The following is a 27,500-nucleotide window of genomic DNA, read 5'->3' on the forward strand; positions in this document are numbered from 1 at the left end:
TGTTGTCTGCGGTGATGTAGTTTTTGTTGTCGTAGTCGTTTAGTGACCAGGTTATATTTCACGAAACGGACACCAATAATCGAATATGTTCCAGTTATGACCCTCCTGTCTGTTATTCAGGAAAATACATTCGCTGATTTTGTAAATGGTTCGAAAGATTCTTTATGTGAACTCGTGTTTTGAAACAATTCAGAAACAAATTTGTTGTATCTCGGAAGGGTCATTATGCCAACAGTAAACACACACACACACACTGGTTCTATTTCACTTCTTTTGTTACGATTATTAGTCGACTGAAGGCGGCGAGCTGGCAGAATTGTTAGTGCGCCGGGTAAAATGCTTAACAGCATTATCGTCCGTCTTTACGTTGTAAGTTCAAATTCTACCGAGGACGACTTGCCTTTCATCCTTCGGGATCGATGAAATAAGTACCAGTCAATCATTGGGGTTGATGTCATCGACTAACTCCTTCTCCTAAAATTTCAGGGCTTGTGCCTACAACAGAAAGGATAATCATAAGTCGATTGCAGGTGGGGATCTGGTACAATTGAAACACAATGAACTTCTTGAAGGATCCACGGACAATTTGGTTGCAAATGCAATGACTCAGTTATCGAAAAGATAGTATCAAATAGACGCATTGTTTTCTAGATATGGCTTTGTGTTCAGTTCTACCACGCAGCACCTTGGACAAGTGTCCTTTACTCTAGACCCCGGAAGAGCAAAGCATTGTGAGGGAATTTGGTAGACAGAAACTTGCCTTTCATCCTTTCGGAGTACCAGTTACGCACTGGGGTCGATATAATCGACTTAATCTGTTTGTCTGTCCTTGTTTGTCCCCTCTGTGTGTAACCCCTTTTGAGCAGTAAAGAAATAAGAAACTATGTGGAAGCTCAGAGTATATATGTATATAAATGTGTATTTGTGTGTGTGTGTATGTGTTTGTGCGCGCGCATGTCCTTGTGTTTGTCCAACCTATATCTTGACAACCGGTGTTTAACTACCTGTAACGTAGCGGTTCAGAAAAAAATGCAGAATAGAGTAAGTGCCAAAGTAAAAAGAAGAAAAAAATAGGTACTGGACGCATTTAATTGACTAAACCCTTCTAGCTGGTGTTCCAGCATGGCTACAGTCCAAAGACTAAAACAGACAAAAGTGTGAAAAATTTAAGAATTTTTTTGAGTAAGATGTCTGAAGAATAGCAAAAGAAAGCTAAATTAGACGTTATAGCTGCAAGAGGTATGGCACAACAGATGTAACAAAACAGATCTGGATTCTAAATTATTGTACAAGATATTCGAAGCAAGGGACCAAAAAGCATACAGTTTTTGGAGGCAACGCGAGTGTTTTGTAAAATAATATCTTTTTCAGGATGTAGTTAGCAAGTTATCTTTGAATCTGATACGATGTTCTACAGGGAGGTTAGAAGAAATGTCTTCCCGTTGGTTATCTAAAGATAGTCAAAGGATGAATATTATTAGTTTCAAATTTTGTCTCAAGGCCAGTAATTGTAGGGGAGGGGATAAGTCGATTAAATCGACTCCGGTGTTCAATTGGTTTTTATTTTATCGACCCCGAAAGGATTAACGACATAAAGACTTCGGCGAAATTTGAACTCAGGACATAAGGACGGACGAAATATCGCTAAGAATTTCGCCTGGAGTGCTAACGATTCTTATTTCTTTATTGCCCACAAGGGCAAAACATAGAGGGGACAAGCAAAGGCAAAGAGATTAAGTCGATTACACCGACTCCTGTGCGCAACTGGTACTTAATTTATCGACCCCGAAAGCATGAAAGGCAAAGTCGACCTCAGCGGAATTTGAACTCAGAACGTAGCGGCAGACGAAATACGTCCTAACGATTCTGCCGTTACGTTCTCAGTTCAAATTCCGCTGAGATCGATTTTAACTTTCAGGGTCGATAAAATAAGTACCGGGTTCGATCTAATCGACTTATCACCTGCCCCCGAAATTGCTGGCGTGTTGCCAAAATTTGAAATAAATATTATTTATCACTTTGACTATCTTTAGATAACCAACGGGGAAGACATTTGATTTCAAATTTTGGCACAAAGCCAGCAATTTCGGGGACAAGGGAGAAGATATTTCGACCAAGAAATTGTGGTTAAAATAAAGATTTATATTTTACTGAATTAGTTTGGATGAAGAAACTATGCCTATGACCTTTGCTAACCCTCCGAAATCAGTGAGGTCAGTCGAGTTAATGTCATGTTTGAACAGTTACAAGTCGACTGATGCAGCTAAAAAAAAAAAGAAAGAGGGGAGGCTGGTAAAAGAGCCGAACTTGTTATAATCAATTTGAACTTCGTTCCTATCCTCACCAAATATTGGGTTATGGCTGAAAGAGCACGATCACTAATACAAACGGCCGAAATTGGGTTGCTCCGGTGGATTTCTGTAATAACGTTACTTGACTGGGTACATAGATCGGAGATCAGAGAGTCTCTCGGTCGATCGGATACTTCTCCGCATTGTGAGGTCACAGTTCCGACACAACGGATATGTGGTTAGAATGTCGCTGGAAAACAAAATATCGCAAGACGGATTCTTCAAGCCAGACCAAGAACGTGATAGACAGGATCCATAGTCTCAGCTCGTCACACTTGGAAATGCTTCCAGAAAGTGTAATGACGGCTGCTTTTGAAAGAACCCAATGGATGAGGTACTTGAGGATTCTATCCCTTTTACCCTCCCTAGTATAGAGGACGGAGAAGGATGGGTGGATGGAAGTGAATTCCTGAAGGTTGACGTTCTGAAGAGAAAGGATTGAATATAGTGATTTGTGTGACACAACATGTATGTCGGAAGAAGGCGAGATAATAGAGGCAACAACAGATCTATTAGTCCCGAGCAGAAGTGCAATTGTACAAGCGAAAGAAAGCAGAGTACAGTGTCGTTACATTTGTAGACCGGAGGCTAGAGACTGTTGGTAAACAGTAGCTCTTTTTAGGATGCTTCTTCTTGTATTAGATCTTTGCTATCGAACTTCTATAAGAATGAACCAGTATCCTATTTCTTTACTACCCACAAGGGGCTAAACACAGAATGGACAAACAACGACAGACAAACGGATTAAGTCGATTATATCGACCTCAGTGCGTAACTGGTACTTAATTTATCGACCCCGAAAGGATGAAAGGCAAAGTCGACCTCGGCGGAATTTGAACTCAGAACGTAACGTCAGATGAACCAGTATCCGTCAATTTGCTATTTCTATCTACGAAGCCCAAGAAGTAAATATGCAGTAATAAGTTGTGCGAAACAGGGTTTATTTTTTAAAAATACCTGAGGAAACACATCTACACCGAAGGATACACCTAAAGCAGTTGTGCAGTATCCCACACGCGCGGGATCGATGCTAGTATATGGAAACGACTGTAGTGATCAGTAAAGATACTCGTATATTTCATCTTCCATCTGTTTCATTTACCACATACCCAGCGAACCATTGAACGTGCTTTACCGGCAAACTACCAGGTGTATACTATAAGATTTATTATTAACTAACTATATATTATATATATATATATATATATATATATAGTTATATATATATATAGTTATATGTATATATATAATATATATATTTAGTTATATATATATATATATATATATATATATATATTTTACATGACCAACGCTGGTCATCAACACACAGAAACACCTCCCTCTCACGCACTACACATATATACGATGGGTTTCCACACATTTTCCGTTCACCAGATTCACTCACAAACTATCAGCCTTTACAAAGCAAAGACGAAAAAGGCATGATCAGTCAACAGAAAAGCCATCAAATCGTTGATGCTCGATATGGCGCCCATGTCTTTTCCCGAAAAAGAATTTGCGTCTTTAGAGACCAAGCGTTATTCTAAATTAGAAATCGAAACCAGATCACTGACTCTTTTGCTAACCTTAGTCCTCGGCACTTGGTTCACATTCTACAGATATTGCTGATAACCAGTTTGTTACATCCGTGTTCTTTGAACTCGTTAATCAGTGATTGACTTGAAAACAACATTGACGACAACAACAACAACAACAATAATGAGTGAAATAACAGAAGAAGAAGAACAACAATAACAACAGCAACAACAAGAAAAAGAGAAACAACGACGATGCAATAACAATGATTTCATGGCAGATAACCTAAATATGCATCACATTTAACTAAAGTCCTAATAAATCGAGGTTCATGGAAAAATTTGGAAGGCGTATTCAGTGATGTTAGAACAATAGTTTATATACAGTGTAGCGCTTAATATCACCGTGTCCGACCAGGCTATCAGATGTTGCTATACATCGCTGGTCACAATGCGCTTCGCAATGTTTTAGCCTTGAAATGACGCCATCCCGCTGGCTAAACGAGCAGGCTAGTAGCTCTTAGTATATGATGTAAGAAAGGCGGCGAAATGGCAGAAAACGTTAGCACGCCGGGCGATATGCTTAGCGGTATTTCTACTGCCGCTACGCTCTGAGTTCAAATTCCGCCAAGGTCGACTTTGCCTTTTATCCTTTCGGGGTCTATTAAATAAGTACCAGTGACGCACTGGGATCGATATAATCGACTTAGTCTGTTTGTCTGACCTTGTTTGTCCCCTCTGTGTGTAGCCCTTGTGGGTAGTAAAGAAATAGGTATTTCGTCTGCCGCTACGTTCTGAGTTCAAATTCCGCCGAGTTCGACTCTGCCTTTTATCCTTTCGGGGTCGATTAAATAAGTACCAGTTACGCGCACTGGGGTCGACATAATCGACTTAATCCGTTTGTCTGTCCTTGTTTGTCCCCTCTATGTTTAGCCCCTTGTGGGTAGTAAAGAAATAGGTATTTCGCCTGTTTTTATGTTCTGAGTTCAAATTTCGTCGAGGTCGACTTTGCCTTTCATCCTTTCCTGGTCGATAAATTAAGTACCAGTTGCGTACTGGGGTCGATGTAATCGACTGGACCCCTCCACAAACATTTTGAGCCTTGTGTCTAGAGTAGAAAAGAATATATGAATTGAGAATTTTGAAGGCAGCGATCCGGCAGAATCGTTGGCACGACGGGCAAAATTCTTAGCGGCATTTTGTCTATCAGCACGTTCTGCATTCGACATTCCCTTTCATTCCTTATGGTAGTAGATACAATAAGTACCCAACTGACTGGAGTCGATGTAATTTCATTTAACTCTTCCACTGTACTTGCTGGCGTGGAGTCAAAATCTGAAACCGATACTTGATGTAAAAACTTTAAGGCGACGAGCTGGCAGAATCGTTAGCATGCTGGGCAAAATGCTTAGCAGCACCTTGTCCGTTCTCCTTTACGTTCGGAGTTCAATCTCCGTCAAGGTCGACTTTGCCTTTCAACCTTTCGGGGTAGATAAAATAATATCAGTTGAGCACTGAGGTCGGTGTAATCGGCTTACCTGTTTCCCCAATCTTGCTGGCCCTGTGAAACCAATAAATTATGAAAGAATTTTTTTATATTAACTGTAAACAGAAATAAAGGAGTGAATACAAGTAGTTGTATGTTACGCTAAGGTCAAGTACAAGTCAATGAAAATGATGTAAATAGAAAATAACTGATAACAATTCAAGTCTTTTGAAGCTCCTCGTGGGTACGGCTCATGGCGCAAGTATGACTGTGTGGTTAGGAGACTGTCTTTACAACATGGTGGTTTCGAGTTCAGTTCCACTTCGCGGTTCCTTTAGCAAGTGTCTTCTAATATAGCCCTGGGATGCTCAGTCGTTCTAAGTGAATTTGATAGACTGGAACTTGTATGACCGAAGAATATATTGTCGGTATTTTGACTAAAGAGATCTGAGTTCAATATCTGTCACAGGCGTTTTGTTATGAGATGTGGGACGGTAAATGATTGAAACGGGATGGCAGTTTGTAACTGTATAGGTTATCTATACAGTGTTTTGGTACGCGTAGCGGATGTAGTTGTACTGGTCAAAATCACCAATGAACAAAGACCTTCAAGGTGGAATCTCTAGTGACGACTACATTTTTCCTCATATTCTTTTGCTTTTTGATATAAAATGCCCTAGGGCGGTGTCACCCTAAAGCTCCCTCAGAACGTCAAATATGAAGTGTGCTTTAAACCGTTAATCTCTACACATTTTTTTCTATCTCCGGCTTTTCGTTCTCTCTCCATTATTTTTCCATTCTGTCGAAGAGCGTAAGCTCAAAACGTCAGAAACTTTATTCATTCTTCTTGGGCGGCGTCAAACTAATACACCTGTTTGTTGTTCCCATACCTGTCTTCGTCTTTAAACCATGTGCATGTGTGTGTGTGTGTGTGTGTGTGTGTGTGTGCGTGCGTGCATATAGCCGCAGGAGTGGCTGTGTGGTAAGTAGCTTGCTTACCAACCACATGGTTCCAGGTTCATTCCCACTGCAACTTGGGCAAGTGTCTTCTACTATAGCCTCGTGCCGACCAAAGCGTTGTGAGTGGATTTCGTAGAGGGAAACTGAAGGAAGCCCGTCGTATATATATATGTGTGTATGTGTGTGTTTGTGTGTCTGTGTTTGTCCCTCCCCAACATCGCTTGGCAACCGATGGTGATGTGTTTACGTCCCCGTAACTTAGCGGTTCGACAAAAGAGACCGATAGAATAAGTACTGGGCTTCCAAAGAATAAGTCCCGGGGTCGATTTGCTCGACTAAAGGCGGTGCTCCAGCATGGCTGCTGTCAAATGACTGAAAGAAGTAAAAGAGTAAAAGAGTAGAGTAAATATGTATGTATATGACGTGTTATCACTTCTAAACAGTCATTTTAAAGGTCTGGGAGCCTGGGAAACTGAAAGTAACTGAAAGATAGTCTGTTTGAAGTATGTTGAAGTAAATCCTTTTGACCACCGGAGTTTGAACTCGGTACTTATTCACCTAACAAGTTTACTATCACGTGTTATTTTGTTTCTAGTTAAAACTGGCTGAAGGTTGGGCCAACAATAGAAGATTCCTTATCAGAAAAAAAACTTTGTTCTTAGGTTTCCTTATGAGCACTCGACCTCAATATATTGTTTAATTTCCCTCTGTTTGATTTTGTCAGTTGTTTTTATTTTTAAAAAAACATTAAAAAAAACAACGAGTCTCCTTTCAAATTGTGGTTTGCTCCGTTCCCACGCCAAAATATAGACTCGTTAGAAAAAAATTGAAAAATAGAAATAAAGCACAATAAAATGAAATAATTTGGGGGTGAGGGGGCTTGTCGATTACATCGACCCGAGTGTTTAACCGGTACTGTTTATTCGAACCCCAAAAGGATGAAAAGCAATGTCGACCTCGGCGGAATTTGAATTCAGAGCGTAAAGAGAGCCGAAATATCGCGAAGCATTTCGCCCGGCGTGCTAACGTTTCTGCCAGCTAACCACCTTATCCCTTAGAGCATTCTAAGGGACCACAAGGCGGTGAGCTGGCAGAAACATTAGCGCGCCGGGCGAAATGTTTAGCAGCATTTCGTCTGTCTTTATGCTCTGAATTCAAATTCTGATGAGGTCGACTTTTCCTTTCATCCTTTCGGGGCCGATAAGTTAAGTACAAGTAGAATTTGAAGTCCGGACGTAATGATGTTAGGCATTTCGCCTGGCGTGCTAACAATTCTGTCAACTCACCGCCTCATAATAAAATAAAATAAAATAAAATAATAAAATATGTTTGAGATTTAACTTATCTATTTCATACTTCTCACATCTTCAGAGGTATGAAATAAAGAAAGTATTGGAGTGATTTCTATTATTAATGAAATTTGACTGATTGCTGTCTAAGATTTACATGAAGAGAATATGTTTCTGTGGAATATTCAACCACTTATAGTATTATTCATTGGTAGGTGCAGGAGTTGCTGCGTGGTAAGTAGCTTGCTTACCAGCCACATGGTTCCGGGTTCAGTCCCTTGGGTAAGTGTCTTCTACTATAGCCTCGGGCCGACCAAAGCTTTTGAGTGGATTTGGTAGCCGGAAACTGAAAGAAGTCCGTCGTATATATGTATGTATATATATATATATATATATATATATATATATATATACGTATGTGTATATGTTTGTGTGTCTGTTTTTGTCCTCTCAACATCGCTTGACAACCGATGCTGGTGTGTTTACGTCCCCGTAACTTAGCGGTTCGGCATAAGAGCCCGATAGAATAAGTACTAGGCTTACAAAGAATAGGTCCTGGGGTCGATTTGCTCGACTAAAGGCAGTGCTCCAGCATGGCCGCAGTCAACCGAAACTAGTAAAAGAGTAAAAGAGAGTAAAGAGAGCAGCTCAACTGATACAAAGGAAACGTGAGCAGGGAAAGGCTTCTAAAGAGTTGAACTTCTGGCAACAGAAGTTATATATAGTATCTAGCATTATATTGGTTTCAAATTTTAGTAAAAGACCAACAGTTTGGGCGGAGGAGGGTGGGAGTTAAGTTGATTACATCAAGCACAGTAATCAACTGATGTGTTCTTTTTTTATCGACTTCAAATGGATAAAAAACAAAGTAGATCCCAGCGGAATTTGAACTCAGAACGTAAAGACATACGAAATACCTATTCCTTTATTACTTACAAGGGGCTAAACATAGAGGGGACAAACAAGGACAGACAAACGGATTAAGTCGATTACATCAACCTCCAGTGCGTAACTGGTACTTATTTATCGACCCCGAAAGGATGAAAGGCAAAGTCGACCTCGGCGGAATTTGAACTCAAAACGTAGCGGCACACGAAATACCTATTTCTTTACTACCCACAAGGGGCTAAACACAGAGAGGACAAACAAAGACAGACTAACAGATAAAGTCGATTACATCGACCCCAGTGCGTATCTGGTACTTAATTTATCGACCCCGAAAGGATGAAAGGCAGAGTCGAACTCGGCGGAATTTGAACTCAGAACGTAGCGGCAGACGAAATACCGCTAAGTATTTCACCCGGCGTGCTAACGTTTCTGCCAGCTCACCGCCTTGACTTGCGCTATATTGCGTTATAGAAGTACTAGAAGACTAAAGGTGTGACTAGTGCATTACATGGATTTGAACATAAAGTGAACACAGCATATTATTTTAGTAAAGCAGAAACTATCTTAGGCGTCGGTGGTGTAACGGTTAGCACGGTTGCCTTCCAAGCAGTCGGTCCGTGTTCGACTCCCGGCCGACGCATACCTGGTGTCTTTTTTTTCTAATGGCGGTGCCCCAGCATGGCTACAGCCCGTGAGCTGAAACTAGATGAAATATGAAATATATTCTTTGGAATGAGTAGAAGACAATTTTATACAAGTGGTTGTGTAGTTCCTACAGCAGGTCGTGACAACAGAAGACCCGTAGCGTATACACCTTTTATTCTAAAAATGTTTGTATCGACGCAGGTATATCATTTTATCTTTTGCTTATTTTAGTCATTGGATTGCAGCCATGCTAGACCACTTTGGAGAGTTTATCTGCACACATCATCCCAGTAGATATTTCTAAAGCTGGTACTTATTTTATCGGTCTCTTTTATTCAGACGCTAAGTTGCGGTTACATATACCAATCAGCACGGTTGACAAACACAAAGACAAAGACACATTCATAGTTATATATAAGATCGGGAGAGGAGAAGCTTGCCTATGAACTAAGTGCTGCAAGCTTGAATACAACATTCATTTTACATCACTACACAACACTTAGGTGCCTTTAGCAAAGACCAGTCTATAGCAAGCTTTTAGATCTGGTTTCCAATATGAAGGTACAGTCGCCCTTTCTCTCATCAGACTCGGAGCTTCTCCAAAGGTAATGCGCGATATATATATATATATATATATATATATATATATATATATATATATATATATATATATATATAGTGTAAATGATTTTAGTTTTCATTCACTTTCAGAATTACACCAATTAGTGGCTTGGAGTTTAACTGCTCTTTCTAATGAGTCAGATATCCTACTTTTTGGTTATCTCTTATGTGTTTGAATGTACATTGTATTCTTCTCTGAATATATATAATTATATATAAGGAGAATTCACAAAAAACAAAAAAACAAAAGACGAAGACAGGTGGTGTAGACAACAAACAGATGAATCAGTATAACGCTCGGGAATTAAAAAAGTCTTTAACGTTTCGAGCCTACGCTCTTCCACAGAAAGGAACACAGAAAGAAACAAGGAGAGAAAATAAAGTATATATATATATATATATTATATATATATATATATATATATATATATATATATACAAGAGTAAAAAAGAGAGACAGAGACAATCAGAAAAAGGAAAATGTCCCTTACATTTGAAAACTATGTAAATATTAAAAAAAAATTCCATTTAATTTTTCAACAATTTAATTGTTCTTCATACCTTACTCTAAGTTGAAAAAGTCGCAATGACCGAAACCTGTACTAAAATGTTCTTTACGATAAAATTGTTTTAGCATTTTCTACCTTGCCTTATTTTCCCTTTATAATATATATAAGTTTTTCGAAATCAGTGGCAGACGTCACTAGAAAAACTCTTATATATTTGCAAGGCGGCCTTCTCTTTCATCGCGACCTGCTGGTTACCGCCCGTTGACAGGGACAAAAATCCCGAACTAGTCCGAGCGTATCACTCAGGCTTGCGGAGGGAGGGCCTCCCTTTGCAAATACTTCAAGGGCACTGAAATGGTGTCTAAAGCCAGCTGGAGACGACGATCTCCTGGGGCTATAAAGCTACAGTAACACCTCCTCCCCTATGTGGTTAGCCATGTTAAGATGGCTTCTATACTTTACATTTTATATATATATATATATATATATAGCATCTGAAATATGTTAATTAGTTTTAATTATATTGTTTAGCATAATATGAACACGACGCAGGTGAGGTTATGTGGTTAGAAGTTTGCTGTTTGGTTTCAGTCTCACGGCCTGGCATCTTGAGCAAGTGCTTTCTACTATAGGCCAACCAAAGCCATCTGATCGGATTTGGTTGACGGAAACTGAAAAACGCATCATATACATGGACAATTTTCTCTCACCAAAAATATCACAAGCACTCTCATATCGCTGTTTTATATCCTCCCTCTCTCTGTACTCTTGTATATTTACTAAATCAATTTCTATTCAAATGAAGATGTAAGCTGTATGTAATTTATGCCTAAATCCGATTAATCCACGCATTACGCTTTCAGTCTTCTTACTGCGCTTCCATCACAGAATCTAACACCAGACAGTGTGTAAAATTCTATTGGCAGAAGTGCCATTCTCTGGAAGTCTTTCTCTGTTCATGTTCTCATCTCTACAGTTATCATCAATGTGCAGAATCTAAAGTTGAACATCAAACTCATTGATTGGGTTCCCCTAACGCAAGAAAGAACACGCGCCAAATTGAAGCTATTGTTCCTAGTCTTGCTACAAAAATATGTAAGATAATATCTATTCCCCTTGAAATATTGGCTTCAAATTTTGGCATAGGGAGAGCACATTTTGGAGAGGGAATAAGTCGATTATATTGAACCCAGTGTCTAACTGGTATTTAATTTATCGACCCGAAAGGACGAAAGGCAGATTCAAATTCGGCGGAATTTGCACTTAGAACGTAAAGATGTACGAAATGCCGTGAAGAAATTTTCCCGGCGTGCTAACGATTCTGCCAGCTCGCCATTTTGACAGATTATTTTAGATAACACAACAAGCTTATATGACACAGCAAGCTTATCTTCAGAACATTCCGTTTATTGAGCACTATCATTATTATATATATACTTTTAACTTCAGTCTAAATAAACATGCGAAGCAAAATTTTAAGTAAAGCGAGAGATAATAGATGCAAATGCCATTCCAGAACATTGAGTAACTAAATAAAATTTAAAGCCACATATATAGAAAATGTTAACTCTTTAAATTTATGAAGTTTCATAAATACCAAAATTATTAGTCATACAAATTCATACAGTTGTACATACACAACACTGCTTGTAAAACTGTAGAAAATAATCGGGGTTTGTGAAGAGAGTGTGAAACAACTATTGATAAGCAACAAGATATATGTTTACTATTTCAAATATTTAATTTCAATGAAAATAATTTAACCAAAAACGTATCTATTTAATTGCCTCATATAGAGCCTATCTATTTATCCAAAATCAACAGGCTGCCGTATCTCTATCTATTCATTCAACTACAACAGGCGGTACTTATGTGTGTCCGGCTCATATATTTTCAAACTGTATGTATGTATGTATGTATGTATGTATGTATGTATGTATGTACGTACGTACGTACGTACGTACGTATGTATGTATGTATGTATGTATGTATGTATGTATGTATGTATGCGTGTATGTATGTATGAATGTATGTATGCGTGTATGTATGTATGTATGTATGTATGCATGTATGTATGTATGTATGTATGTATGTATGTATGTATGTATGTATGTATGTATGTATGTATGTATGTGTGTATGTGCGTGTGTCTGTCTGTCTTCACTCGGTGTATGTGTTGTGTCTCTGTCTTGTTATCAACCTGTCTGTGTATCTCTCTGTGTGTCTGTGTGTGTGTGTGTCTGTCTGTGTGTCTGTGTATCTGTGTGTCTATCTATCTATCTATCTATCTATCTATCTATCTATCTATCTATCTGTCTGTCTGTCTATCTGTCTGTCTATCTATCTATCTATCTATCTATCTATCTATCTATCTATCTATCTATCTATCTATCTATTTATTTATTTATCTATCTATCTATCTATCTATCTATCTATCTATCTATCTATCTATCTATCTATCTATCTGTCTGTCTGTCTGTCTATCTATCTATCTATCTATCTATCTATCTATCTATCTATCTATTTATCTATCTATCTATCTATCTATCTATCTATCTATCTATCTATCTATCTATTTATTTATCTATCTATCTATCTATCTATCTATCTATCTATCTATCTATCTATCTATCTATCTATCTATCTATCTATCTATCGCCATGAGTACCGGCCCAATAACAACAGCTTCTGTGTGTCTATCTATCTGTTTAGTAACAATCCACGTCTATCACATACACATGTTTATATTTATATGTGTGTGTATGTGGTGTGTGTTATGTATATGTGTGTGTGTGTGTGTGTTATGTATATATTATGTGTGTGTGTCTGTGTGTGCAATCAAAATTTTAATCTGTGTCTAACTCTCTAGCAGCTATACAATCTCTATGTATTTATCTAAGCATAACATGCTGCGGACAATGCATATCCCATCAATGTCAACACAAAATGCTTAACCATACAATGTTCCTCAAAAAAATCAATATACTACATATATTCAGTTGGCATATACTCTTTTACTTGTTTCAGTCATTTGACTGTGGCCATGCTGGAGCACCGCCCTTAGTCGAGCAAGTCGACCCCAAAAGACTTATTCTTTGTAAGTCTAGTACTTATTTTATCGGTCTCTTTTTGCCGAACCGCTAAGATACGGGGGGCGTAAGCACACCAGCATCGGTTGTCAAGCGATATTAGTCTGAGACTTTAGCACGCCGGGCGAAGTGTTTCGCGGTATTTCGTCTGACGTTACGTTCCGAGTTCAAATTCCGCCGAGGTCGACTTTGCCTTTCACCCTTTCGGGGTCGATAAATTAAGTACCAGTCGCACTGGGGTCGATGTAATCGACTTAATCCGTTTGTCTGTCTTTGTTTGTCCCCTCTATGTTGAGCCCCTTGTAGGTAATAAAGAAACAGATATTGGGCGGACAAACACAGACACACGAACATATACACACACACATATATATATATATATATATATATATATATAATACACATACATATATATATACATATATACGACGGGCTTCTTTCAGTTTCAGTCTACCAAATCCATTCACAAAGCTTTGGTCGGCCCGAGGCTATAGTAGAAGATACTTACCCAAGGTGCCGTGCAGTGGGACTGAATCCGAAACCATATGTAATGAAGAGCAATAAAAATATTTTAAAATACATGTCAAGTCAAATATATGCAATTGGAAAACGAAATATTATCAACGTTTCGGATAAAGATCTTTTTCTCAAGTTGGAAAAGAAAGATATGAAAAACAGAGAAATATTGAGAAATGTCCAGTTACTCTATCCAGATTACAAGTTCAGGTTTATTCTTGTAATTACTGGGGTCCTGGGATATGTAACAAACTGCCTAAATACCAATCTTGAATATCCTATTATTATTAGCGAGGATAAAGGAAAGACTCAGTTGATTGTGCTGTTTCTATGTTGGAACGAATGGAGGTAAAATCTGAACCAAAATGTCCCTTTATCAAAGAAAGGAAATGAATGAAAAGTAAACAAAAAGTACCGATGCATGCGCGCACGTGTAGGTATGTGTGTGTGCGCGTGCGTGCGTGCGTGCGTGCGTGTGTGTATGTGTGTGTGTGTGTGTATCTGTGTATGTGTATGTGTAGACGGGCGCAAAATAATACGTGTCCAAGGAAATCGTTCGTAAGTGAATGCGCAGAGAAAAGATCGAATACTGTTCACGAACTAGTCGAATTTAACCGATAGCGCTGGAGTACACCAAATGCATTCAAGATAGTGGGAGTAATATGCGAATTTGAAATTGATTGCAACTGGTTTAAGTGATTTGTTATTATTGCAACGTACATGATGCAACGGCACTCTCAACAAACCAACCAAGTTACAGTCTTTCTCCCCTATATACGAGACATTGCAAGTTTGCTTTTAAGGCTATAAAAATATTACTGGAAGTACCGGGAAGAGTCATTCTGTTTTAATGCCTTATTAATTAACACATTCACCGGTTCGACTTCCACCCATTTACCTACTTATTTTTTTCTGTATATTCTCTTGTATCTGGGGAGAGTCATTTTCTTTTTGTGCCTTATGATTTAACACACTCACCGGTAAAAATTTCCACTTATTTCTTATTTTTATTTTCCTAAAATTTTCGTTGCGTCTTCCAACCTTTTCAATAGTCTGTATATTGTAATCAATAAATATATAAAAATAATTTAAATAGCTGTGTGGTAAGAAGCTTGCTTCCCAACCACATGGTTCCGGGTTCAGTTCCACTGCGTGGCACCTTGGGTAAGTGTCTTCTACTGTATCCTCGGGCTGATCAGAGCCTCGTGAGTGGATTTGGTGGACGGAAACTGAAAGAAGCCTGTCGTATATATGCAAATATATATATATATGTGTGTGTGTGTGTGTGTGTGTGTGCGCGCGCGTGTGTGTGTTTGCTCCCCATCACCGTTTGACAACCGGTGCTGGTGTGCTTACATCCACGTAAGTTAGTGGTTCGGCTACAGAGACCGATAGAATAAGTACCAGGCCTATAAAAAGTAAGTACTGGGGTCGATACATTCGACTAAAAGTTCTTTAAGGATATGCCCCAGCATGGCCACAGACTAATGGCTGAAACAAGTAAAAGATAAAAAAATAAGGTACAGAAAATTAACTACATATAGATATAAGCCCTAAAATTTGAATTTTAGTATAGTTTAGTATTTTTCACATATTTAATATATAGCCTTACATTGGTTCATGGCTGACCCAGTGAAATTTTGCGGCACATTAGTGTATAGTGGGATATCTGGGAGCTTCTGTTTTCCAGGTTTAGTCCATCTTCAGTTTATAAGTATAACCAATCCGTATCTATCTATCTATCTATCTATCTATCTATCTATCTCTATCTATCTATCTATCTATCTATCTATCTATCTATCTATCTATCTATCTATCTATCTATCCATATCTATCTATCTATCTATCAAGTACCAGATATACAAAAGGGTTAGAGATGCAGGAAAAGCCGTAAAATGTGACAACCGATGCAGACTTCGTGGAGATCACACTGAAGATATTACCCACATCAAAAGCAGTTGTCTGAAACGGTCATCACGGTATTATCTATCGATGAGACATGATGTTTTATCCAAGACACTCTATAATGAAATCCCTGAGAAGGATAATCCCGAAAACAAAGAAACAAAAACCCACAATATGGTAAAAGCCACAGCCACTCATAATAAAAAGAAATACTGGTGGAATGACCCAGTGAAGACGTCAATAAAATGTAAGCACAACAGACCTGATATAATGATTTGGGATAGAGAAAGAAACTGTGTACAATTGTGGAAATTAACTGTCCAGCGGATGTTAACATAAAGCTGAAGATCAGTGAAAAAGAGAACACCTATGCTGAACTATTGAGAAATGTCCTGATACTCTATCCAGATTACAAGTTCAAGTTTATGCTTGTAATTACTGGGGCCCTGGGATATGTAACAAACTGCTTAAATACCAATATTGAAAGAAGAAAGCTAATTCGAAGACTCTAGATCCAAACCATCACTGGAAATGTAAAGATCTGTAAAACTTTCCAGAAGTTTATCATTTGAATATATATGAGCATGTCTCGATATGTAACTGTATACATGAGAATACAAACATAAGATGTAAAAATCTACACATACATACATACATACATACATACATACATACATACATACATACATACATACATACATACATACATACATGCATGCATACATACATACATACAAAAATACATTGTTGTGTTGTTGAAATTCCAATGAAGGAATCTTGGATCTAGTTTAGAAACCGATTCTTTCTCTATTGGCAAGAAATTTTGAAATAAACTGAATGATCACATACATACAGGCGCAGGAGTGGCTGTGTGGTAAGTAGCTTGCTAACCAACCACATAGTTCTGGGTTCAGTCCCACTGCGTGGCATCTTGGGCAAGTGTCTTCTGCTATAGGCTCGGTTCGACCAAAGCCTTGTGAGTGGATTTGGTAGACGGAAACTGAAAGAAGCCTGTCGTATATATATATGTATATATATATATATAATATATATATATATATATATATATATATATATATATATTATATATATATATATATATATATATATATATATATATGTGTGCGTGTATATGTTTGTGTGTCTGTGTTTGTCCCTCTAGCATGCTTGACAACCGATGCTGGTGTGTTTATGTCCCCGTCACTTAGCGGTTCGCGCAAAAGAGACCGATAGAATAAGTACTGGGCTTACAAAGATAAGTCCTGGGGTCGATTTACTCGACCAAAGGCGGTGCTCCAGCATGGCCGCAGTCAAATGACTGAAAGAAGTAAAAGAGTAAAGAGTAAAGAGGTACATACATACATACACACATACATACATACATACATACATACATACATACGTACGTACATGTACGCGACTTTATCGAAGTTCCAATCACAAGGCATTGGTGGGATCGAGGCTTTAGTAAAAGACACTTGCTCAAGACACTTCCGCGCAGTGGGATTGAATACGAAACGGCATGGCTGCAAAGTGAGCTTTCTAACTAATAGTTTAATCATATATTTCATGTAAATGGTATGTATAAATATATGAATATTATTTATATAGACTCAACTTGAGTATGTAATGAGTAACTTGTCTTTGCAATTATGAGATGCGCAGGCGTGGTTTGGTGATAAGAAACTTGCTTTCCAACCAAATGGCTCAGAGTTCAGTCCCACTGCGTGATACCTTGGGTTAGTGTCTTCTTGTATAACCTAGGGCCAACCAAAGCTTTGTGTGTGGATTTGGTAGACGGAAACTGAAAGAAGCCCGTCGTGTATGTGAATGTATGTGTGTGTATGAGTGTGTGTGTGTGCGCGCGGGTGGGTGAATGGGATTATGCCTGTGCTTGTCCCCGACTACTGCTTGACAACCAGTACTGGTGCGTTTACGTCGCCATAACTTAGCGGCTCGTCAAAATACGCAGATACAATAAGTACCAAACTTTTGAAACAGAAGTACGGTATGTATATATATATATGGTACGTATGTAAATACACACACATCACACACATACACACACACACACACACTCACACATACATACATACATACATACATACATACATACATACATACATACATACATACATACATACACATATTCGACTAAAAATTCTTGAGGGCAGTGCCCCAGACTGACCGCAATCTAAAGACTGAAACAAGTAAAAGATAGAAGATAAGCCTTATACGATTTACATAACCATATAAAGACGATGGCCTTCATATTGTATTCGACTCAGTATCATTGATTTTAAGAGATGCCACACTTTAAATTTTCAAAGAACCCGTTATATGGTACTTTCTTTATTCAGGGTGTACACAAAACAGAATACTGATTTAATAAAAGGTGTACGTATAAGTAAACCCCCCCACCACCACCTTCCAGCTTTTCTTAATGTGGAAACATTTGTGAAGGTTTAGGCGTGTCCAGGCTCATGTTTTATAACCCATGTGGTTGATTGTATCTCAAGTATGTTGACTGAACGCTAACAAAATATAAGGGAAGTAACTTTTTATGTCTTCGGCGGTCACCGCCAGTTTACATAGCGCTATTTTTTAACTGTGAGATAACGGCGTTAACCGAGGATGGGGAGGTGTGGTGTTAAGTAATGTGTGTGTGTGTGTATGTGTATGTGTGTGTATGTATTTTAAATACGTATGTGTGTGTGTGTGTGTGTATGCGTATGTATGTGAATGAATATCAGTGAGTCAGCTTCTATATTTGTTTATGTGAGTAGGCCAATGTCTATCAGTGTGCATGCGTGAGTATAGTGTGTGTAAGCATGTGTGTGTGTGTGTGTGTGTGTGTGTGTGTGTGTGTGTGTGTGTGTGTGTATGTGTGTGTGTGTGTGTGCGTGTGTGTGTGTGTGTGTATCTCTCTGCTTCTCTATGTGCGTGTGTGCGTTTGTGTGTGTATATGTGTGAATGTGTATGACTGTAAGTGTGCGTGTTCATACGTGTATATATATGTATGTATGTATGTATTTATGTATGTATGTATATGTGTGAGAGCATGTATGATTCTTTTTTTTTTTTTTGGTGATTTGAGTGCGTATATTTGTGTGTTCACGTTTCTGCATGTATGTATGTATGTACGCATACACATACATACACAGACACACACATAACGACAAACATACACCGACATAGACACATATGCAGGCAGTTATACATATATACGTATATATGCATCCCTGTATGTATATATGTATGCGCGCATGTAGACATGCTCACCCATACAAAAACACACATATATATGTACGTATGCATGTATGCATATACATATACATATATATATATATATATGTGTGTGTGTGTGTGTGTGTGTGTGTGTTGTGTATGTATGTGTGTGTATGTATGTATATATAGGTGCACCTTTGTTTCTCTGCATACAAGTATGTATGCAAATATACACACAGATACACAAACATATATATATATATATATATGTGTGTGTAAGTGTATATATGCATCCCTGTGCGTATATATGAACGTTATACTCGGACATACACAATCACCCACTCATATGTATATATGTATATATGCACGTACGCACGTCTATATATGTATTTATGTATGTTTCTATGTATGTATGTATGTATATCATTCCTTAGTTTTATTTCACGATTTCTTGCCAATTGTGAAAGAAGCGGTTTCGAACCTGGATTCAATGCTCCTTCGTTGGAATTTCAACTTCAACTACAGAGTATTTTTGTTTGTATGTATGTATGTATGTATGTATGTATGTATGTATGTATGTATGTATGTATGTATGTACGTATGTATGTATATGTGCAGATTTGTATGTTGTTGTATGTATGTATTTTCATGCATATAGTTGCATATCTAGACATGCTCATATATACATAAATGGTAAACTTCAGGAAAGTTTTATAGATTTTTACGGTTCCAGTGTTGGATTTGATCTGTATACTTCGAATTAGCTTTCTCCTTTCTAGATTTGAGAAGCCTAATTTCTCTAGTTTGGTATCTAGGCAGTATGTTACTTATCCCAGGGCCCCAATAATTACAGGTATAAACCTGAACTTGTAATCTGGATATAGTAAATGCCGATTTCTCAATAGTTCAACATAGGTATTCTCATTTTCACTAATCTTCATCTCTATGTTAACATCCGCAGGGCAGCTAATTTCCACAACTGTGCACAGTTTCTCTTCTCTATCCCAAATCATGAAATCATGACTGTTGTGCTTACATTTCATTGAGGTCTACTCTGGGACATTCTACTAGTACACCTTTTTATTATGAGTGGCTATAGCAAGGCGGCAATCTGGCAGAATCGTTAACACGCCGGGCGAAATACTTAGCGATATTTCCTCTGTCAAGACGTCTTGAGTTCAAATTCCGCCGGGGTCGACTTTGCCTTATATCCTTTCTGAGTCGATTAAATAAGTACCGGTTACAAACTGCGGTCGATGTTATCGACTTAATCCTTTCCCTTAAATTTGAGGCCTTCTGCTTCCAGTAGAAAGGATAAGTGGCTATGGCTTCTACAACACTGTAGGTTTCTATTTCTTTGTCTTCGGGGTTATCCTTCCGACGGATTTCATTATAGTGTGTCATAGCTACAACATCATGTCTCATTAGTACCGTGATGACATTTTCGGACGACTGCGTATGATGTGGGTGATATATTCGGTGTGTGTGTGTGTGTATGTATGTATGTACGTACGTACGTGTGTATGTATAAGTGCCTATTTTTTTGTATGCGTGTATGTTGCTAGGCTGCCTGTTTTTCAAAGCACAGAGAAGGACCTCTGTGTATTTGTATTTATGAGTGAGAGGTATTTTTTTATTTTCTAAGTATAACTGTTTGTGAATATGATCGCCAGATGTCATTAAAGTTTTTTATGGCACTTTATAGATATATGAGTTTTTGGGTTTACTTGTATGAGCGCGCGTTTCTCGTATATGGAAATGTGTGTGTGTTTATGTGTGCGTTTGTGTGTGCGCGTATGTGTGTGTGTGTGTGTGTGTGTGAGTAGAAAGGGTTGTGTGGGACGAATAATTATTGGAGGAATTCATGCCAGTGAAGTGACGAAAGTGTGACTTATTTTAAGAGACGCAATGAGGAATATCAATCTTGTTCATGTAATTTAGCACCAAGTCATTTCTGTCCAAGCTGATCTTCGATTAATGGAGTTCTAACTGTGAATATCCGCTCATATATATATATATATATATATATATATAATTAAATAAATAAATAAAACATATGCATATATACATACATATATGTACGTACCTACCTCTACATGTATATATACATGCATATATGGGTACATATATCAATTAGAAATAAACCACGTTTTATCAATTCAAAATGAAAAATTAAATTAATCATCTAGAAAAGTACATATAATAGAAATATTAAATATAAGATAAAAAATAATATACCGATGATTAAGTAATGTGCAAAATAAGATTATTTACGTATATAAATAAATTAATTAATGTATTAGTGTAGTTATTTTTAACCTGATGAGTGGCTATATTTATATTGAAGTGATTTTACTACTACAACTATTTTTACTATAATCATTTCTTAAATACAGCCACGAAACACGTGTCATTATTTTACCAAATATATACGTTTTATTTATTATTTTGCACATTACTTAATCATCGGTATATTATTTTTTTATCTTATATTTAATATTTCTATTATATGTAATTTTCTAGATGCTGTAATTTAATTTTTCATTTTGAATTGATAAAAGGTGGTTTTTTTCTAATATTATATTTTGTGAAATTTGATTTAGTATTTCTAAATTGAATTTTTCCCTGTAAGTTTGGAACAATATTCCCTCAATTTATATATAATTTAAGACTACATTGTTGCTATTTGAGAGGTTATTTGGTTGTTATTTCTGTTCGGTCGTGCGACCGTTGGATTGTGTTTACGTACGAATATTTATACCTTTGAAGTTTGTATAATGCTGTGGTTCTTATTTATCGCTGGTGTCATTCTTGAACAGCATTCTAATGACCAATGGCGTTCCAAATGTGACCATCTTGCCTTTTATTCACACACAGTGTGTATAAAGGACTGCATTATGTCACATTTTCTAAATTTTTAAAAATACATTTAAGATGTGAAAGTTTTCAGCAACTAGCTATTATGTCTAGTATACTGAGTGACAACTAAAAGCGATTAATTAATATTGCACAAAGAAGCCTTGTTCGTACGGAGTTTATTTCGAGGGAGGTGATAATTTGAAATATACTGTAAAGTATGTTTCCATAAACACCAGCTTTAGTCATGTTATAAGTAGTAAATACAGTCGGCAAAAAAAGTGGATGCAATCTAATTAGTTTCAAGCTTTATAGACTTTCATCAGAGAAAGAAATATTGATTTCTGTTCACGAAGAGATTCGTTACAGGCGCAGCTAAACAACTCCGCTTAATTTGCGTAACAGAAGATGCGCTTGCAATGTTGATAATGAATTCGCAGGGAGGCCTAAATTGTATGTTTTTCAAATATGCTTTGCTGGACATTAAATTCAGAATCAATAAGCAGAGATTCTTTCATATGTTCATCCCCAGGTCGTCTTTTATTGAGTTGAAAGGCCTTATCAGTTTTTGTGGACTTGTATATTATGACTTTTTCTTCAGGCGTAATATACGAAAAACTAAATATTCTGTGATATTCTTTAGGCTTGTACAGTGTGCTATGAGGTTGATTTGGTTATAACTTCCAGTATATATGTGTGTGTGTGTGTGTGTGTGTGTGTGTATACATACATATCTTGCATACAGACGCACATATCTATCACTCTCTCTCTTTCTTTCTCTTTTTTTCTGTCTCTCTCTCTCTCTGTCTCTGTACACACACACACACACATACACACACATATATACAGAGGTTAGAGAAGATAATGGAAACACCTTACAATTTCAAACAAATTTATTTTAATATCGGGTAATGGAGGATATCGACTCCTTACTTGTTTTTTTCTAAAATGCACCATAAATATTCACTAATGTTGAAATTTGGGGACCGTGTTGACCAGATAAGCGTTCAACTTCACTAGAATCTTCCTCGTGCCATTCAGTAACAACTTTAGCTGTGTGAATTGGTGCATTATCATCCTGAAAGAATGCGTTTCCCTCTGGAAACAGCTCCGCAACCATAGGATGAATTTGATTAGATAAAATGCTTAGTCTTGACAGCGGATTTCCATGATATAGCCCCACCACCAGATCTTTATCAATTGGAAGAGGGAAGTCTGGATCAAATGCTTCTTATGGCTGTCTCTACACGTATACTCGGCCGGTGGCCGGAAATAAGGTAAAGGATGACTCGTCTGAGAAAATAGCATTATTCCACTGCTCTGTGGACCAATTCTGTAGGTTTTTACTCCACTCTAAACGCTTTGCAACTTTTGCTTTTGAAATTAGTGGTTTTCTGATTGTAGCTCTCCCTTTGTGCACCTTCCGGCGAACACTTTTTGTGGAAACTGTGTTCTCGAGATGGTCATTAAGCTCTGCAGTAATTTTAGGAGCTGTACTTTTGTGATCCTTTCTAATAATTCACGTAGGAGTCCGACAGTCCCTATCTGAAAGTTTTGGTTTTCTTCCGGAATTTTGTCCCTCTTTCTCAAACTTTACCTTTCTCTTCTCAACGGAAGTGTAAGACTGCGTAAGGGATCCATACTCTAAATATTCGGCTGAATCTCAAGACTTTAAGAAAACAATTTGTGAGGTATTATCTCATCGTAAACTTAAAATATTTGCTGGTCTTTTTCTGGAAAAGTTCTGGATTTCTATAAAAGGAAAAAAATATCTTACTGTCCATTTGGAAACAATATGTATAGTTTTTACCATATTTTACTTGTTTTAGTCATTAGACTGCAGCCATGCTGGGGCACAGCCTTGAAAAAGGTTTTAGGCGAATAAATCGACCCCAGTGCTTTTTATACCAGGTACTTATTCTGTCGGTGTCTCTTGCCGAACCGCTAAGATACTGGGACGTAAACACACCAACACTAGTTGTCAAGCGGTGGTAGGGACAAACACAGATACACAGATACACCACACACACTCACACAAGCCTACACACACACACACACACACACACACACACACATATATATATATTATTAATATATATATATATATATATATATATATACGATGGGCTTCTTTCAATTTCCGTCCATCAAATCCACTCACAAGGCTTTGGTCGGTCCAAAGCTATAATAGAAGACACTTGCCCAAGGTGACACGCAGTGGGACTGAACCCAGAACCATTTAACTGGGAAGCAAGTATCCACACATACAGGTATTCAAGTATTTGTGTGTTAGGTTCAGGGCAAAGCTTTGTCATATTTTACAAATATCAAGAGGAAAGACAGAAATAGACAAACCCGATTTAAGTGTTTGTGTACCAAAAGAAAAGCATAGATTCTCAATAGAGAAGCAAATTTCATTATCTGAGCTGCTTTCAAAAATAACATTGCCTTGACCCGTATGACATGTTACCTTGATTTATCTCATACACTTCCAACATTATCAACGAAAGATTAAGTTATTGTAGTAGTTATTATCTCTTCTGGTTCTGTTTATAAGCGTTACATAGGCTGTTGGGTTTTATGAGTATATTTTTGCACATACAGACTCACTCGATTGTTGTTGTTTTTTTTTTCTTGAGCTTAATTTTTTTTCATTCCTAGCATTTTGAAAAACTTGAGAAAAATTTATGTTTTGTTAAATAAGAAAATCTTTTTTTCTTATTTTAGTAATTTGACTGCGATCGTGCTGGAGCACCACCCTGAATGGTTTTAGTCGAATAAATCGACACCTGAGACTTTTTTTTATCGTTCTAGTCTTGTGCTAGAAAGAGCAGTAGAAGAGTTTTCTACTGCTCTTTCTAGTACTAGGCTTTCCTATTTGGAAGCCTCTTAATGTGTTCTAATGGACAAGATATTTCTATGTGAATAATATATAGGCGCAGGAGTGGCTGTGTGGTAAGTAGCCTGTCTACCAACCACATGGTTCCGGGTTCAGTCCCACTGCGTGGCACCTTGGGCAAGTGTCTTCTACTATAGCCTCGGGCCAACCAAAGCCTTGTGAGTGGATTTGGTAGACGGAAACTGAAAGAAGTCCGTCGTATATATGTATATATATATATGTATGCGTGTGTGTGTTTGTGTGTCTGTGTTTGTCCCCATAGCATTGCTTGACAACCGATGCTGGTGTGTTTGTGTCCCCGTCACTTAGCGGTTCGGCAAAAGAGACCGATAGAATAAGTACTGGGCTTACAATAGAATAAGTTCCGGGGTCGAGTTGCTCGATTAAAGGCGGTGCTCCAGCATGGCCGCAGTCAAATGACTGAAACAAGTAAAAGAGTAAAAGAGTAAAGAGAGTCTATTGACTTTGTTTTTTGTGCTAGGCCACTGGTAATAATAATTTCTATAATTTTTATTACCCTAATATTATTTATTATGTTTAAATAATTTTTGATAGATTTGTTCGAAAATTTTTACCGGCATCCTCTCTGTCGCCGGAAATATACTGCATCAACGCGGTTGTTTTGAAAAATTAGAATATACAGGCAACCGGTTTACACGCGAATCTAGTTGTGTGTATATTTGAAATCTAAAGGCTTCCTACTGACGAAACTAGCCTCAGTAAATATTTTTTTTTACTGGAATGAGTTAGAAACCATGGTCTAGGAACTAAATTAGATGGTAAACGTGTTTAATTTTCAATCCTTTCGAGAATTTATCCATAATTAGTGGTTTGAGTTTCCTACTGCTCTTTCTAGCACAAGGCTTTCCTATTTGAAAGCCTCTTAATGTGTTCTAATGGACAAGATATTTCTATGTGAATAATATATAGTCTATTAACTATTTTTTTTTGTTCTAGACCACTGGTAATAATAATTTCTATAATTTTTATTACCCTAATATTATTTATATATATGTAGATATATATACACACACACACACACACACACACACACACACACATATATATATACATATACATATATACATTTTTTTCTCTCCTTGTTTTTTCTGTGAACCTTTCTGTAGAAGAGCGTAGGCTCGAAACGTAAAATACTTTTTATTCTGAGCGTTATACTAATACATCTGTTGTTGTACACCACCTGTCTTCGTCTTTTGTTTTTTTTTTCCTAAACTTTCCCTATATATATATATATATACATACATATATATATATATATATATATATATATATATATATGTATATATATATATATATATGTATATATATAAATTATATAGTGTATATATATATATATATATATATATATATATATATATTAGATAATATATATATATATATATATATATATATTATATATATATATATATATATATATATATATATATATACATATATATATCATGTTCCTGGGTTCTATTTTCCTGTTTGTATTACCAAATTTCTACTTCCTTGTCGGTCTCTTTATAATAAAGTTCCTTGCACTTGGAATTTTGTAGATCTTCCTCGTTTTATCTTCCAGGTGTTGTGATTATCAGTGGTGTAGGCAGTACGTTGTTTTTTATTTTTAATTCCCTTTTATTGTAGACAAGAATAATAGGTGTTACATTATAATAAAGATATTGTTATAATCGAAATCTGAAATATTGATCGTTAACAGGTTTCTTTCAACATGATAGAGGAAGCTTGTTAACGGTCCTACTTTGCTTTAGGAGTTCTGTGGCCACCCAATTGTATCTATCTATCTATCTGTCTGTCCACCTGTATACACATGCATACATATATACATACATACATACATGCATAATACATACATATACATAGGTACATGCATGCATATGTGTGTGTGCTATGCATATATATATATATAGATGATAATAATAATAATAATAATAATAAATAATAATAATAATAATAATGATAATAATAATAATAATAAAAAGAAAGAAGAAGAAGACAAGAAGAAGAACAAGAAGAAGAACAAGAAGAAGAAAACAAGAACAACAGAAACAAACAACAAGAATAAAAGAAAAAATAACGAATAAGAAAAACAGAAAAAATAACAACAACATACAACTAATAATAAGAAATAAAAATAATAATAATAATAATAATAATGAAAATAATAATGATAAAAATATCAAAAATAACTAGCAGATGACAACGTTTCTCTAAAAGAAATGAAAGAGAAACTTCAAAATACACAACACCTGGACAATGGTAGAAGTGAAAGCACATGGTACTCAATGAATAATAATAAAAAAAAAAAATAATTCCTATCATAGTAGGTGCAGTAGAGGATGATTAAAAAATATTGAATAAATAAAAAAAATACAGATAGACAAATAAATACCACACACTACACCAGAAACACCATCTAAGCAACATTGCACACATGCCTACACGCATGCATTGACAATATCCTACGCAGACATCACTATTCAACTAAAACACAGCTCAAAACACAAACCCACAGCCACATACTACCTGAAGCTAGCCCATGAAGCAAGCTCTCATAAAAATGAAAACACATGAATAAAATATAATAAATAATTATAATAATAATAATAATAATAATAATAAATAATAATAATAGGACTGAGTATCTGGAGGTGATTCCAAGCCTATTATGCACCCTCATATATACCTGTCTAAAATATAAT

At 36.7% G+C, this 27,500-nt stretch overlaps 1 long non-coding RNA gene and 1 other non-coding gene across 2 annotated transcripts in view; both read left to right on the plus strand.

Annotated features, from left to right (window-relative positions):
* The window catches only part of LOC118763193, a 53,996-nt gene that overhangs the window by 18,992 nt on the left and 7,504 nt on the right, over positions 1–27,500 (plus strand). The gene's annotated exons all lie outside the window — the stretch shown is intronic.
* Trnag-ucc lies at positions 9,078–9,149 on the plus strand. Its single transcript has one exon. It is a non-coding gene; the product is annotated as a tRNA-Gly (tRNA).

The sequence above is a fragment of the Octopus sinensis genome, linkage group LG4 (assembly GCF_006345805.1).
Source record: "Octopus sinensis linkage group LG4, ASM634580v1, whole genome shotgun sequence".
NCBI lineage: Eukaryota > Metazoa > Mollusca > Cephalopoda > Octopoda > Octopodidae > Octopus > Octopus sinensis.